The sequence below is a fragment of the Phyllobates terribilis genome, unplaced genomic scaffold (genome assembly GCF_046119375.1).
Source record: "Phyllobates terribilis strain yellow unplaced genomic scaffold, ASM4611937v1 Scaffold_220__1_contigs__length_3276283, whole genome shotgun sequence".
NCBI classification, from domain to species: Eukaryota; Metazoa; Chordata; class Amphibia; order Anura; family Dendrobatidae; genus Phyllobates; species Phyllobates terribilis.
Window position 1 is genome coordinate 600,111 of NW_027362980.1, and position 17,146 is coordinate 617,256.

The window sequence follows — 17,146 nt, forward strand, 5'->3', positions numbered from 1 at the left end:
AGGATAAAACAACATAAATACAATTTAATAAAGCATCGGATAAAACAACATAAATACAATTTAATAAAGCAGAAGTTAAAACAATATAAATACAATTTAATAAAGCATAGGAGAAAACAACATAAATACAATTTAATAAAGCATAGGATAAAACAACATAAATACAATATAATAAAGCATAGGTTAAAGCAACATAAATACAATTTAATAAAGCATAGGTTAAAACAACATAAATACAATTTAATAAAGCATAGGTTAAAACAACATAAATACAATTTAATAAAGCATAGGTTAAAACAACATAAATACAATTTAATAAAGCATAGCATAAAACAACATAAATACAATTTAATAAAGCATAGGATAAAACAACATAAATACAATTTAATAAAGCATAGGATAAAAAAACATAAATACAATTTAATAAAGCATAGGTTAAAACAACATAAATATAATTTAATAAAGCATAGGACAAAACAAGATAAATACAATTTAATAAAGCATAGGATAAAACAACATTTATACAATTTAATAAAGCATAGGATAAAACAACATAAATACAATTTAATAAAACATGGGTTAAAACAACATAAATACAATTTAATAAAGCATAGGATCAAACAACATAAACACAATTTAATAAAGCATAGGATAAAACAACATAAATACAATTTAATAAAGCATAGGATAAAACAACATAAATACAATTTAATAAAGCATAGGATAAAACAACATAAATACAATTTAATAAAGCATAGGATAAAACAACATAAATACAATTTAATAAAGCATAGGATAAAACAACATGAATACAATTTAATAAAGCATAGCATAAAACAATATAAATGCAGTTTAATAAAGCATAGGATAAAGCAACATAAATACAATTTAATAAAGCATAGGATAAAACAACATAAGTACAATTTAATAAAGCATAGGATAAAACAACATAAATACAATTTAATAAAGCATAGGATAAAACATCATAAATACAATTTAATAAAGCATAGGATAAAACAACATAAATACAATTTAATAAAGCATGGGCTAAAACAACATAAATACAATTTAATAAAGCATAGGACAAAACAACATAAATACAATTTAATAAAGCACAGGATAAACAACATAAATACAATTTAATAAAGCATAGGATAAAAGAACATAAATACAATTTAATAAAGCATAGGATAAAACAACATAAATACAGTTTAATAAAGCATAGGTTAAAACAACATAAATACAATTTAATAAAGCATTGGATAAAACAACATAAATACAATTTAATAAAGCATAGGATAAAACAACAAAAAATACAATTTAATAAAGCATAGGTTAAAACAACATAAATAAAATTTAATTTAAGCATAGGACAAAACAACATAAATACAATTTAATAAAGCATAGGATAAAACAACATATATACAATTTAATAAAGCATAGGATAAAACAACATAAATACAATTTAATAAAGCATAGGATAAAACAACATAAATACAATTTAATAAAGCATAAGATAAAACAACATAAATGCAATTTAATAAAGCATAGGTTAAAACAACATAAATATAATTTAATAAAGCATAGGAAAAAACAACATAAATACAATTTAATAAAGCATAAGATAAAACAACATAAATATAATTTAAATAAATATAATTTAATGAAGCATGGGTTAAAACAACATAAATACAATTTAATAAAGCATAGGACAAAACAACATAAATACAGTTTAATAAAACATAGGATAAAACAACATAAATACAATTTAATAAAGCATAGGATAAAACAACATAAATACAATTTAATAAAGCATAGGATAAAACAACATAAACACAATTTAATAAAGCATAGGATAAAACAACATAAATACAATTTAATAAAGCATAGGATAAAACAACAAAAAATGCAATTTAATAAAGCATAGGTTAAAACAACATAAATAAAATTTAATAAAGCATAGGATGAAACAACATAAATACAGTTTAATAAAGCATAGGATAAAACAACATAAATACAATTTAATAAAGCATCGGATAAAACAACATAAATACAATTTAATAAAGCATAAGTTAAAACAATATAAATACAATTTAATAAAGCATAGGATAAAACAACATAAATACAATTTAATAAAGCATAGGATAAAACAACATAAATACAATTTAATAAAGCATAGGATAAAACAACATAAATACAATTTAATAAAGCATAGGATAAAACAACATAAATACAATTTAATAAAGCATAGGATAAAACAACATAAATACAATTTAATAAAGCATAGGATAAAACAACATGAATACAATTTAATAAAGCACAGCATAAAACAACATAAATGCAGTTTAATAAAGCATAGGATAAAGCAACATAAATACAATTTAATAAAGCATAGGATAAAACAACATAAATACATTTTAATAAAGCATAGGATAAAACAACATAAATACAGGTTAATAAAGCATAGGTTAAAACAACATAAATACAATTTAATAAAGCATAGGATAAAAGAACATAAATACAATTTAATAAAGCATAGGATAAAACAACATAAATACAGTTTAATAAAGCATAGGTTAAAACAACATAAATACAATTTAATAAAGCATAGGATAAAACAACATAAATACAATTTAATAAAGCATAGGATAAAACAACAAAAATACAATTTAATAAAGCATAGGTTAAAACAACATAAATAAAATTTAATTTAAGCATAGGACAAAACAACATAAATACAATTTAATAAAGCATAGGATAAAACAACATATATACAATTTAATAAAGCATAGGATAAAACAACATAAATACAATTTAATAAAGCATAGGATAAAACAACATAAATACAATTTAATAAAGCATAAGATAAAACAACATAAATGCAATTTAATAAAGCATAGGTTAAAACAACATAAATACAATTTAATAAAGCATAGGAAAAAACAACATAAATACAATTTAATAAAGGATAAGATAAAACAACATAAATATATTTTAATGAAGCATGGGTTAAAACAACATAAATACAATTTAATAAAGCATAGGACAAAACAACATAAATACAATTTAATAAAGCATAGGATAAAACAACATAAATACAATTTAATAAAGCATAGGATAAAACAACATAAATACAATTTAATAAAGCATAGGATAAAACAACATAAATACAATTTAATAAAGCATAGGATAAAACAACATAAATACAATTTAATAAAGCACAGGATAAAACAACATAAATATAATTTAATAAAGCATGGGTTAAAACAACATAAATGCAATTTAATAAAGCATAGGACAAAACAACATAAATACAATTTATTAAAGCATAGGATAAAACCACATAAATACAATTTAATAAAGCATGGGTTAAAACAACATTAATACAATTTAATAAAGCATAGGATAAAACAACATAAATACAATTTAATAAAGCATACGATAAAACAACATAATACAATTTAATAAAGCATAGGATAAAACAACATAAATACAATTTAATAAAGCATAGGATAAAACAACATAAATACAATTTAATAAAGCATAGGATAAAACAACATAAATACAATTTAATAAAGCATAGGATAAAACAACATAAATACAATTTAATAAAGCATAGGATAAAACAACATAAATACAATTTAATAAAGCATAGGATAAAACAACATAAATACAATTTAATAAAGCATAGGATAAAACAACATAAATACAATTTAATAAAGCATAGGATAAAACCACATAAATACAATTTAATAAAGCATGGGTTAAAACAACATAAATACAATTTAATAAAGCATAGGATAAAACAACATAAATACAATTTAATTAAGCATACGATAAAACAACATAATACAATTAAATAAAGCATAGGATAAAACAACATAAATACAATTTAATAAAGCATAGGATAAAACAACATAAATACAATTTAATAAAGCATAGGATAAAACAACATAAATACAATTTAATAAAGCATAGGATAAAACAACATAAATACAATTTAATAAAGCATAGGATAAAACCACATAAATACAATTTAATAAAGCATGGGTTAAAACAACATGAATACAATTTAATAAAGCATAGGATAAAACAACATAAATACAATTTAATAAAGCATAGGATAAAACAACATAAATACAATTTAATAAAGCATAGGATAAAACCACATAAATACAATTTAATAAAGCATGGGATAAAACAACATTAATACAATTTAATAAAGCATAGGATAAAACAACATAAACACAATTTAATAAAGCATTGACTAAAACAACATAAATACAATTTAATAAAGCATACGATAAAACAACATAATACAATTTAATAAAGCATAGGATAAAACAACATAAATACAATTTAATAAAGCATAGGATAAAACCACATAAATACAATTTAATAAAGCATAGGATAAAACAACATAAATACAATTTAATAAAGCATAGGATAAAACAACATAAATACAATTTAATAAAGCATAGGATAAAACCACATAAATACAATTTAATAAAGCATGGGTTAAAACAACATGAATACAATTTAATAAAGCATAGGATAAAACAACATAAATACAATTTAATAAAGCATAGGATAAAACAACATAAATACAATTTAATAAAGCATAGGATAAAACCACATAAATACAATTTAATAAAGCATGGGATAAAACAACATTAATACAATTTAATAAAGCATAGGATAAAACAACATAAACACAATTTAATAAAGCATTGACTAAAACAACATAAATACAAATTAATAAAGCATACGATAAAACAACATAATACAATTTAATAAAGCATAGGATAAAACAACATAAATACAATTTAATAAAGCATAGGATAAAACAACATAAATACAATTTAATAAAGCATAGGATAAAACAACATAAATACAATTTAATAAAGCATAGGATAAAACAACATAAATACAATTTAATAAAGCACAGGATAAAACAACATAAATATAATTTAATAAAGCATGGGTTAAAACAACATAAATGCAATTTAATAAAGCATAGGACAAAACAACATAAATACAATTTATTAAAGCATAGGATAAAACCACATAAATACAATTTAATAAAGCATGGGTTAAAACAACATTAATACAATTTAATAAAGCATAGGATAAAACAACATAAATACAATTTAATAAAGCATACGATAAAACAACATAATACAATTTAATAAAGCATAGGATAAAACAACATAAATACAATTTAATAAAGCATAGGATAAAACAACATAAATACAATTTAATAAAGCATAGGATAAAACAACATAAATACAATTTAATAAAGCATAGGATAAAACAACATAAATACAATTTAATAAAGCATAGGATAAAACAACATAAATACAATTTAATAAAGCATAGGATAAAACAACATAAATACAATTTAATAAAGCATAGGATAAAACAACATAAATACAATTTAATAAAGCATAGGATAAAACCACATAAATACAATTTAATAAAGCATGGGTTAAAACAACATAAATACAATTTAATAAAGCATAGGATAAAACAACATAAATACAATTTAATTAAGCATACGATAAAACAACATAATACAATTAAATAAAGCATAGGATAAAACAACATAAATACAATTTAATAAAGCATAGGATAAAACAACATAAATACAATTTAATAAAGCATAGGATAAAACAACATAAATACAATTTAATAAAGCATAGGATAAAACAACATAAATACAATTTAATAAAGCATAGGATAAAACCACATAAATACAATTTAATAAAGCATGGGTTAAAACAACATGAATACAATTTAATAAAGCATAGGATAAAACAACATAAATACAATTTAATAAAGCATAGGATAAAACAACATAAATACAATTTAATAAAGCATAGGATAAAACCACATAAATACAATTTAATAAAGCATGGGATAAAACAACATTAATACAATTTAATAAAGCATAGGATAAAACAACATAAACACAATTTAATAAAGCATTGACTAAAACAACATAAATACAATTTAATAAAGCATACGATAAAACAACATAATACAATTTAATAAAGCATAGGATAAAACAACATAAATACAATTTAATAAAGCATAGGATAAAACCACATAAATACAATTTAATAAAGCATAGGATAAAACAACATAAATACAATTTAATAAAGCATAGGATAAAACAACATAAATACAATTTAATAAAGCATAGGATAAAACCACATAAATACAATTTAATAAAGCATGGGTTAAAACAACATGAATACAATTTAATAAAGCATAGGATAAAACAACATAAATACAATTTAATAAAGCATAGGATAAAACAACATAAATACAATTTAATAAAGCATAGGATAAAACCACATAAATACAATTTAATAAAGCATGGGATAAAACAACATTAATACAATTTAATAAAGCATAGGATAAAACAACATAAACACAATTTAATAAAGCATTGACTAAAACAACATAAATACAAATTAATAAAGCATACGATAAAACAACATAATACAATTTAATAAAGCATAGGATAAAACAACATAAATACAATTTAATAAAGCATAGGATAAAACAACATAAATACAATTTAATAAAGCATAGGATAAAACAACATAAATACAATTTAATAAAGCATAGGATAAAACAACATAAATACAATTTAATAAAGCATACGATAAAACAACATAATACAATTTAATAAAGCATAGGATAAAACAACATAAATACAATTTAATAAAGCATAGGATAAAACAACATAAATACAATTTAATAAAGCATAGGATAAAACAACATAAATACAATTTAATAAAGCATAGGATAAAACAACATAAATACAATTTAATAAAGCATGGGTTAAAACAACATAAATACAATTTAATAAAGCATAGGATAAAACAACATAAATACAATTTAATAAAGCATAGGATAAAACAACATAAATACAATTTAATAAAGCATAGGTTAAAACAACATAAATACAATTTAATAAAGCATAGGTTAAAACAACATAAATACAATTTAATAAAGCATAGGATAAAACAACATAAATACAATTTAATAAAGCATAGGATAAAAAAACATAAATACAATTTAATAAAGCATAGGATAAAACAACATAAATACAATTTAATAAAGCATAGGATAAAACAACATAAATACAATTTAATAAAGCATAGGATAAAACAACATAAATACAATTTAATAAAGCATAGGATAAAAGAACATAAATACAATTTAATAAAGCATAGGATAAAACAACATAAATACAATTTAATAAAGCATAGGATAAAAGAACATAAATACAATTTAATAAAGCATAGGATAAAACAACATAAATACAATTTAATAAAGCATAGGATAAAACAACATAAACACAATTTAATAAAGCATAGGATAAAACAACAAAAATACAATTTAATAAAGCATATGATTAAACAACATAAATACAATTTAATAAAGCATAGGATAAAACAACATAAATACAATTTAATAAAGCATAGGATAAAACAACATAAATACAGTTTAACAAAGCATAGGATAAAACAACATAAATACAATTTAATAAAGCATGGGTTAAAACAACATAAATACAATTTAATAAAGCATAGGATAAAACAACATAAATACAATTTAATAAAGCATATGATTAAACAACATAAATACAATTTAATAAAGCATAGGATAAAACAACATAAATACAATTTAATAAAGCATAGGATAAAACAACATAAATACAATTTAATAAAGCATGGGTTAAAACAACATAAATACAATTTAATAAAGCATAGGATAAAACAACATAAATACAAATTAATAAAGCATAAGATAAAACGACATAAATATAATTTAATAAAGCATAGGATAAAACAACATAAATACAATTTAATAAAGCATAGGATAAAACCACATAAATACAATTTAATAAAGCATAGGATAAAACAACATATATACAATTTAATAAAGGATAAGATAAAACAACATAAATATAATTTAATGAAGCATGGGTTAAAACAACATAAATACAATTTAATAAAGCATAGGACAAAACAACATAAATACAATTTAATAAAGCATAGGATAAAACAACATAAATACAATTTAATAAAGCATAGGATAAAACAACATAAATACAATTTAATAAAGCATAGGATAAAACAACATAAATACAATTTAATAAAGCATAGGATAAAACAACATAAATACAATTTAATAAAGCACAGGATAAAACAACATAAATACAATTTAATAAAGCATGGGTTAAAACAACATAAATGCAATTTAATAAAGCATAGGACAAAACACCATAAATACAATTTATTAAAGCATAGGATAAAACCACATAAATACAATTTAATAAAGCATGGGTTAAAACAACATTAATACAATTTAATAAAGCATAGGATAAAACAACATAAATACAATTTAATAAAGCATACGATAAAACAACATAATACAATTTAATAAAGCATAGGATAAAACAACATAAATACAATTTAATAAAGCATAGGATAAAACAACATAAATACAATTTAATAAAGCATAGGATAAAACAACATAAATACAATTTAATAAAGCATAGGATAAAACAACATAAATACAATTTAATAAAGCATAGGATAAAACCACATAAATACACTTTAATAAAGCATGGGTTAAAACAACATAAATACAATTTAATAAAGCATAGGATAAAACAACATAAATACAATTTAATTAAGCATACGATAAAACAACATAATACAATTAAATAAAGCATAGGATAAAACAACATAAATACAATTTAATAAAGCATAGGATAAAACAACATAAATACAATTTAATAAAGCATAGGATAAAACAACATAAATACAATTTAATAAAGCATAGGATAAAACAACATAAATACAATTTAATAAAGCATAGGATAAAACCACATAAATACAATTTAATAAAGCATGGGTTAAAACAACATGAATACAATTTAATAAAGCATAGGATAAAACAACATAAATACAATTTAATAAAGCATAGGATAAAACAACATAAATACAATTTAATAAAGCATAGGATAAAACCACATAAATACAATTTAATAAAGCATGGGATAAAACAACATTAATACAATTTAATAAAGCATAGGATAAAACAACATAAACACAATTTAATAAAGCATTGACTAAAACAACATAAATACAATTTAATAAAGCATACGATAAAACAACATAATACAATTTAATAAAGCATAGGATAAAACAACATAAATACAATTTAATAAAGCATAGGATAAAACCACATAAATACAATTTAATAAAGCATAGGATAAAACAACATAAATACAATTTAATAAAGCATAGGATAAAACCACATAAATACAATTTAATAAAGCATGGGTTAAAACAACATGAATACAATTTAATAAAGCATAGGATAAAACAACATAAATACAATTTAATAAAGCATAGGATAAAACCACATAAATACAATTTAATAAAGCATGGGATAAAACAACATTAATACAATTTAATAAAGCATAGGATAAAACAACATAAACACAATTTAATAAAGCATTGACTAAAACAACATAAATACAATTTAATAAAGCATACGATAAAACAACATAATACAATTTAATAAAGCATAGGATAAAACAACATAAATACAATTTAATAAAGCATAGGATAAAACAACATAAATACAATTTAATAAAGCATAGGATAAAACAACATAAATACAATTTAATAAAGCATACGATAAAACAACATAAATACAATTTAATAAAGCATGGGTTAAAACAACATAAATACAATTTAATAAAGCATAGGATAAAACAACATAAATACAATTTAATAAAGCATAGGTTAAAACAACATAAATACAATTTAATAAAGCATAGGTTAAAACAACATAAATACAATTTAATAAAGCATAGGTTAAAACAACATAAATACAATTTAATAAAGCATAGGATAAAACAACATAAATACAATTTAATAAAGCATAGGATAAAACAACATAAATACAATTTAATAAAGCATAGGATAAAACAACATAAATACAATTTAATAAAGCATGGGTTAAAACAACATAAATACAATTTAATAAAGCATAGGATAAAACAACATAAATACAATTTAATAAAGCATAGGTTAAAACAACATAAATACAATTTAATAAAGCATAGGTTAAAACAACATAAATACAATTTAATAAAGCATAGGTTAAAACAACATAAATACAATTTAATAAAGCATAGGATAAAACAACATAAATACAATTTAATAAAGCATAGGATAAAACAACATAAATACAATTTAATAAAGCATAGGATAAAACAACATAAATACAATTTAATAAAGCATAGGATAAAACAACATAAATAAAATTTAATAAAGCATAGGATAAAACAACATAAATGCAGTTTAATAAAGCATATGATAAAAGAACATAAATACAATTTAATAAAGCATAGGATAAAACAACATAAATACAATTTAATAAAGCATAGGATAAAACAACATAAATACAATTTAATAAAGCATAGGATAAAACAACATAAACACAATTTAATAAAGCATAGGATAAAACAACAAAAATACAATTTAATAAAGCATATGATTAAACAACATAAATACAATTTAATAAAGCATAGGATAAAACAACATAAATACAATTTAATAAAGCATAGGATAAAACAACATAAATACAGTTTAACAAAGCATAGGATAAAACAACATGAATACAATTTAATAAAGCATAGCATAAAACAACATAAATACAATTTAATAAAGCATAGGATAAAACAACATAAATACAATTTAATAAAGCATAGGATAAAACAACATAAATACAATTTAATATAGCATGGGTTAAAACAACATAAATACAATTTAATAAAGCATAGGATAAAACAACAAAAATACAATTTAATAAAGCATATGATTAAACAACATAAATACAATTTAATAAAGCATAGGATAAAACAACATAAATACAATTTAATAAAGCATAGGATAAAACAACATAAATACAATTTAATAAAGCATGGGTTAAAACAACATAAATACAATTTAATAAAGCATAGGATAAAACAACATAAATACAAATTAATAAAGCATAGGATAAAACGACATAAATGTAATTTAATAAAGCATAGGATAAAACAACATAAATACAATTTAATAAAGCATGGGATAAAACCACATAAATACAATTTAATAAAGCATAGGATAAAACAACATATATACAATTTAATAAATCATAGGATAAAACCACATAAACACAATTTAATAAATCATAGAATAAAACAACATAAATACAATTTAATAAAGCATAGTATAAAACAACATTGATGAATTTAATAAAGCATAGGATAAAACAACATAAATAACATTTAATAAAGCATAGGATAAAACAACATAACTGCAGTTTAATAAAGCATATGATAAAAGAACATAAATACAATTTAATAAAGCATAGGATAAAACAACATAAATACAATTTAATAAAGCATAGGATAAAACAACATAAATACAATTTAATAAAGCATAGGATAAAACATCATAAATACAATTTAATAAAGCATAGGAAAAAACAACATAAACACAATTTAATAAAGCATAGGATAAAACAACAAAAATACAATTTAATAAAGCATATGATTAAACAACATAAATACAATTTAATAAAGCATGGGTTAAAACAACATAAATACAATTTAATAAAGCATAGGACAAAACAACATAAATACAATTTAATAAAGCATAGGATAAAACAACATAAATACAATTTAATAAAGCATAGGATAAAACAACATAAATACAATTTAATAAAGCATAGGATAAAACCACATAAATACAATTTAATAAAGCATGGGTTAAAACAACATGAATACAATTTAATAAAGCATAGGATAAAACAACATAAATACAATTTAATAAAGCATAGGATAAAACAACATAAATACAATTTAATAAAGCATAGGATAAAACCACATAAATACAATTTAATAAAGCATGGGATAAAACAACATTAATACAATTTAATAAAGCATAGGATAAAACAACATAAACACAATTTAATAAAGCATTGACTAAAACAACATAAATACAATTTAATAAAGCATAGGATAAAACAACATAATACAATTTAATAAAGCATAGGATAAAACAACATAAATACAATTTAATAAAGCATAGGATAAAACCACATAAATACAATTTAATAAAGCATAGGATAAAACAACATAAATACAATTTAATAAAGCATAGGATAAAACAACATAAATACAATTTAATAAAGCATAGGATAAAACCACATAAATACAATTTAATAAAGCATGGGTTAAAACAACATGAATACAATTTAATAAAGCATAGGATAAAACAACATAAATACAATTTAATAAAGCATAGGATAAAACAACATAAATACAATTTAATAAAGCATAGGATAAAACCACATAAATACAATTTAATAAAGCATGGGATAAAACAACATTAATACAATTTAATAAAGCATAGGATAAAACAACATAAACACAATTTAATAAAGCATTGACTAAAACAACATATATACAATTTAATAAAGCATAGGATAAAACAACATAATACAATTTAATAAAGCATAGGATAAAACAACATAAATACAATTTAATAAAGCATAGGATAAAACAACATAAATACAATTTAATAAAGCATAGGATAAAACAACATAAATACAATTTAATAAAGCATAGGATAAAACAACATAAATACAATTTAATAAAGCATAGGATAAAACAACATAATACAATTTAATAAAGCATAGGATAAAACAACATAAATACAATTTAATAAAGCATAGGATAAAACAACATAAATACAATTTAATAAAGCATAGGATAAAACAACATAAATACAATTTAATAAAGCATAGGATAAAACAACATAAATACAATTTAATAAAGCATGGGTTAAAACAACATAAATACAATTTAATAAAGCATAGGATAAAACAACATAAATACAATTTAATAAAGCATAGGATAAAACAACATAAATACAATTTAATAAAGCATAGGTTAAAACAACATAAATACAATTTAATAAAGCATAGGTTAAAACAACATAAATACAATTTAATAAAGCATAGGATAAAACAACATAAATACAATTTAATAAAGCATAGGATAAAACAACATAAATACAATTTAATAAAGCATAGGATAAAACAACATAAATACAATTTAATAAAGCATAGGATAAAACAACATAAATACAATTTAAAAAAGCATAGGATAAAAGAACATAAATACAATTTAATAAAGCATAGGATAAAACAACATAAATACAATTTAATAAAGCATAGGATAAAAGAACATAAATACAATTTAATAAAGCATAGGATAAAACAACATAAATAAAATTTAATAAAGCATAGGATAAAACAACATAAACACAATTTAATGAATCATAGGATAAAACAACAAAAATACAATTTAATAAAGCATATGATTAAACAACATAAATACAATTTAATAAAGCATAGGATAAAACAACATAAATGCAATTTAATAAAGCATAGGATAAAACAACATAAATACAGTTTAACAAAGCATAGGATAAAACAACATGAATACAATTTAATAAAGCATAGCATAAAACAACATAAATACAATTTAATAAAGCATAGGATAAAACAACATAAATACAATTTAATAAAGCATAGGATAAAACAACATAAATACAATTTAATAAAGCATGGGTTAAAACAACATAAATACAATTTAATAAAGCATAGGATAAAACAACATAAATACAATTTAATAAAGCATATGATTAAACAACATAAATACAATTTAATAAAGCATAGGATAAAACAACATAAATACAATGTAATAAAGCATAGGATAAAACAACATAAATACAATTTAATAAAGCATGGGTTAAAACAACATAAATACAATTTAATAAAGCATAGGATAAAACAACATAAATACAAATTAATAAAGCATAGGATAAAACGACATAAATGTAATTTAATAAAGCATAGGATAAAACAACATAAATACAATTTAATAAAGCATAGGATAAAACCACATAAATACAATTTAATAAAGCATAGGATAAAACAACATATATACAATTTAATAAAGGATAAGATAAAACAACATAAATATAATTTAATGAAGCATGGGTTAAAACAACATAAATACAATTTAATAAAGCATAGGACAAAACAACATAAATACAATTTAATAAAGCATAGGATAAAACAACATAAATACAATTTAATAAACCATAGGATAAAACAACATAAATACAATTTAATAAAGCATAGGATAAAACAACATAAATACAATTTAATAAAGCATAGGATAAAACAACATAAATACAATTTAATAAAGCACAGGATAAAACAACATAAATACAATTTAATAAAGCATGGGTTAAAACAACATAAATGCAATTTAATAAAGCATAGGACAAAACAACATAAATACAATTTATTAAAGCATAGGATAAAACCACATAAATACAATTTAATAAAGCATGGGTTAAAACAACATTAATACAATTTAATAAAGCATAGGATAAAACAACATAAATACAATTTAATAAAGCATACGATAAAACAACATAATACAATTTAATAAAGCATAGGATAAAACAACATAAATACAATTTAATAAAGCATAGGATAAAACAACATAAATACAATTTAATAAAGCATAGGATAAAACAACATAAATACAATTTAATAAAGCATAGGATAAAACCACATAAATACAATTTAATAAAGCATGGGTTAAAACAACATGAATACAATTTAATAAAGCATAGGATAAAACAACATAAATACAATTTAATAAAGCATAGGATAAAACCACATAAATACAATTTAATAAAGCATGGGATAAAACAACATTAATACAATTTAATAAAGCATAGGATAAAACAACATAAACACAATTTAATAAAGCATTGACTAAAACAACATAAATACAATTTAATAAAGCATACGATAAAACAACATAATACAATTTAATAAAGCATAGGATAAAACAACATAAATACAATTTAATAAAGCATAGGATAAAACAACATAAATACAATTTAATAAAGCATAGGATAAAACAACATAAATACAATTTAATAAAGCATAGGATAAAACAACATAAATACAATTTAATAAAGCATAGGATAAAACCACATAAATACAATTTAATAAAGCATGGGTTAAAACAACATGAATACAATTTAATAAAGCATAGGATAAAACAACATAAATACAATTTAATAAAGCATAGGATAAAACAACATAAATACAATTTAATAAAGCATAGGATAAAACCACATAAATACAATTTAATAAAGCATGGGATAAAACAACATTAATACAATTTAATAAAGCATAGGATAAAACAACATAAACACAATTTAATAAAGCATTGACTAAAACAACATAAATACAATTTAATAAAGCATACGATAAAACAACATAATACAATTTAATAAAGCATAGGATAAAACAACATAAATACAATTTAATAAAGCATAGGATAAAACAACATAAATACAATTTAATAAAGCATAGGATAAAACAACATAAATACAATTTAATAAAGCATAGGATAAAACAACATAAATACAATTTAATAAAGCATACGATAAAACAACATAATACAATTTAATAAAGCATAGGATAAAACAACATAAATACAATTTAATAAAGCATAGGATAAAACAACATAAATACAATTTAATAAAGCATAGGATAAAACAACATAAATACAATTTAATAAAGCATAGGATAAAACAACATAAATACAATTTAATAAAGCATGGGTTAAAACAACATAAATACAATTTAATAAAGCATAGGATAAAACAACATAAATACAATTTAATAAAGCATAGGATAAAACAACATAAATACAATTTAATAAAGCATAGGTTAAAACAACATAAATACAATTTAATAAAGCATAGGTTAAAACAACATAAATACAATTTAATAAAGCATAGGATAAAACAACATAAATACAATTTAATAAAGCATAGGATAAAACAACATAAATACAATTTAATAAAGCATAGGATAAAACAACATAAATAAAATTTAATAAAGCATAGGATAAAACAACATAAATGCAGTTTAATAAAGCATATGATAAAAGAACATAAATACAATTTAATAAAGCATAGGATAAAACAACATAAATACAATTTAATAAAGCATAGGATAAAACAACATAAATACAATTTAATAAAGCATAGGATAAAACAACATAAATACAATTTAATAAAGCATAGGATAAAATAACATAAACACAATTTAATAAAGCATAGGATAAAACAACAAAAATACAATTTAATAAAGCATATGATTAAACAACATAAATACAATTTAATAAAGCATAGGATAAAACAACATAAATACAATTTAATAAAGCATAGGATAAAACAACATAAATACAGTTTAACAAAGCATAGGATAAAACAACATGAATACAATTTAATAAAGCATAGCATAAAACAACATAAATACAATTTAATAAAGCATAGGATAAAACAACATAAATACAATTTAATAAAGCATAGGATAAAACAACATAAATACAATTTAATATAGCATGGGTTAAAACAACATAAATACAATTTAATAAAGCATAGGATAAAACAACAAAAATACAATTTAATAAAGCATATGATTAAACAACATAAATACAATTTAATAAAGCATAGGATAAAACAACATAAATACAATTTAATAAAGCATAGGATAAAACAACATAAATACAATTTAATAAAGCATGGGTTAAAACAACATAAATACAATTTAATAAAGCATAGGATAAAACAACATAAATACAAATTAATAAAGCATAGGATAAAACGACATAAATGTAATTTAATAAAGCATAGGATAAAACAACATAAATACAATTTAATAAAGCATGGGATAAAACCACATAAATACAATTTAATAAAGCATAGGATAAAACAACATATATACAATTTAATAAATCATAGGATAAAACCACATAAACACAATTTAATAAATCATAGAATAAAACAACATAAATACAATTTAATAAAGCATAGTATAAAACAACATTGATGAATTTAATAAAGCATAGGATAAAACAACATAAATAAAATTTAATAAAGCATAGGATAAAACAACA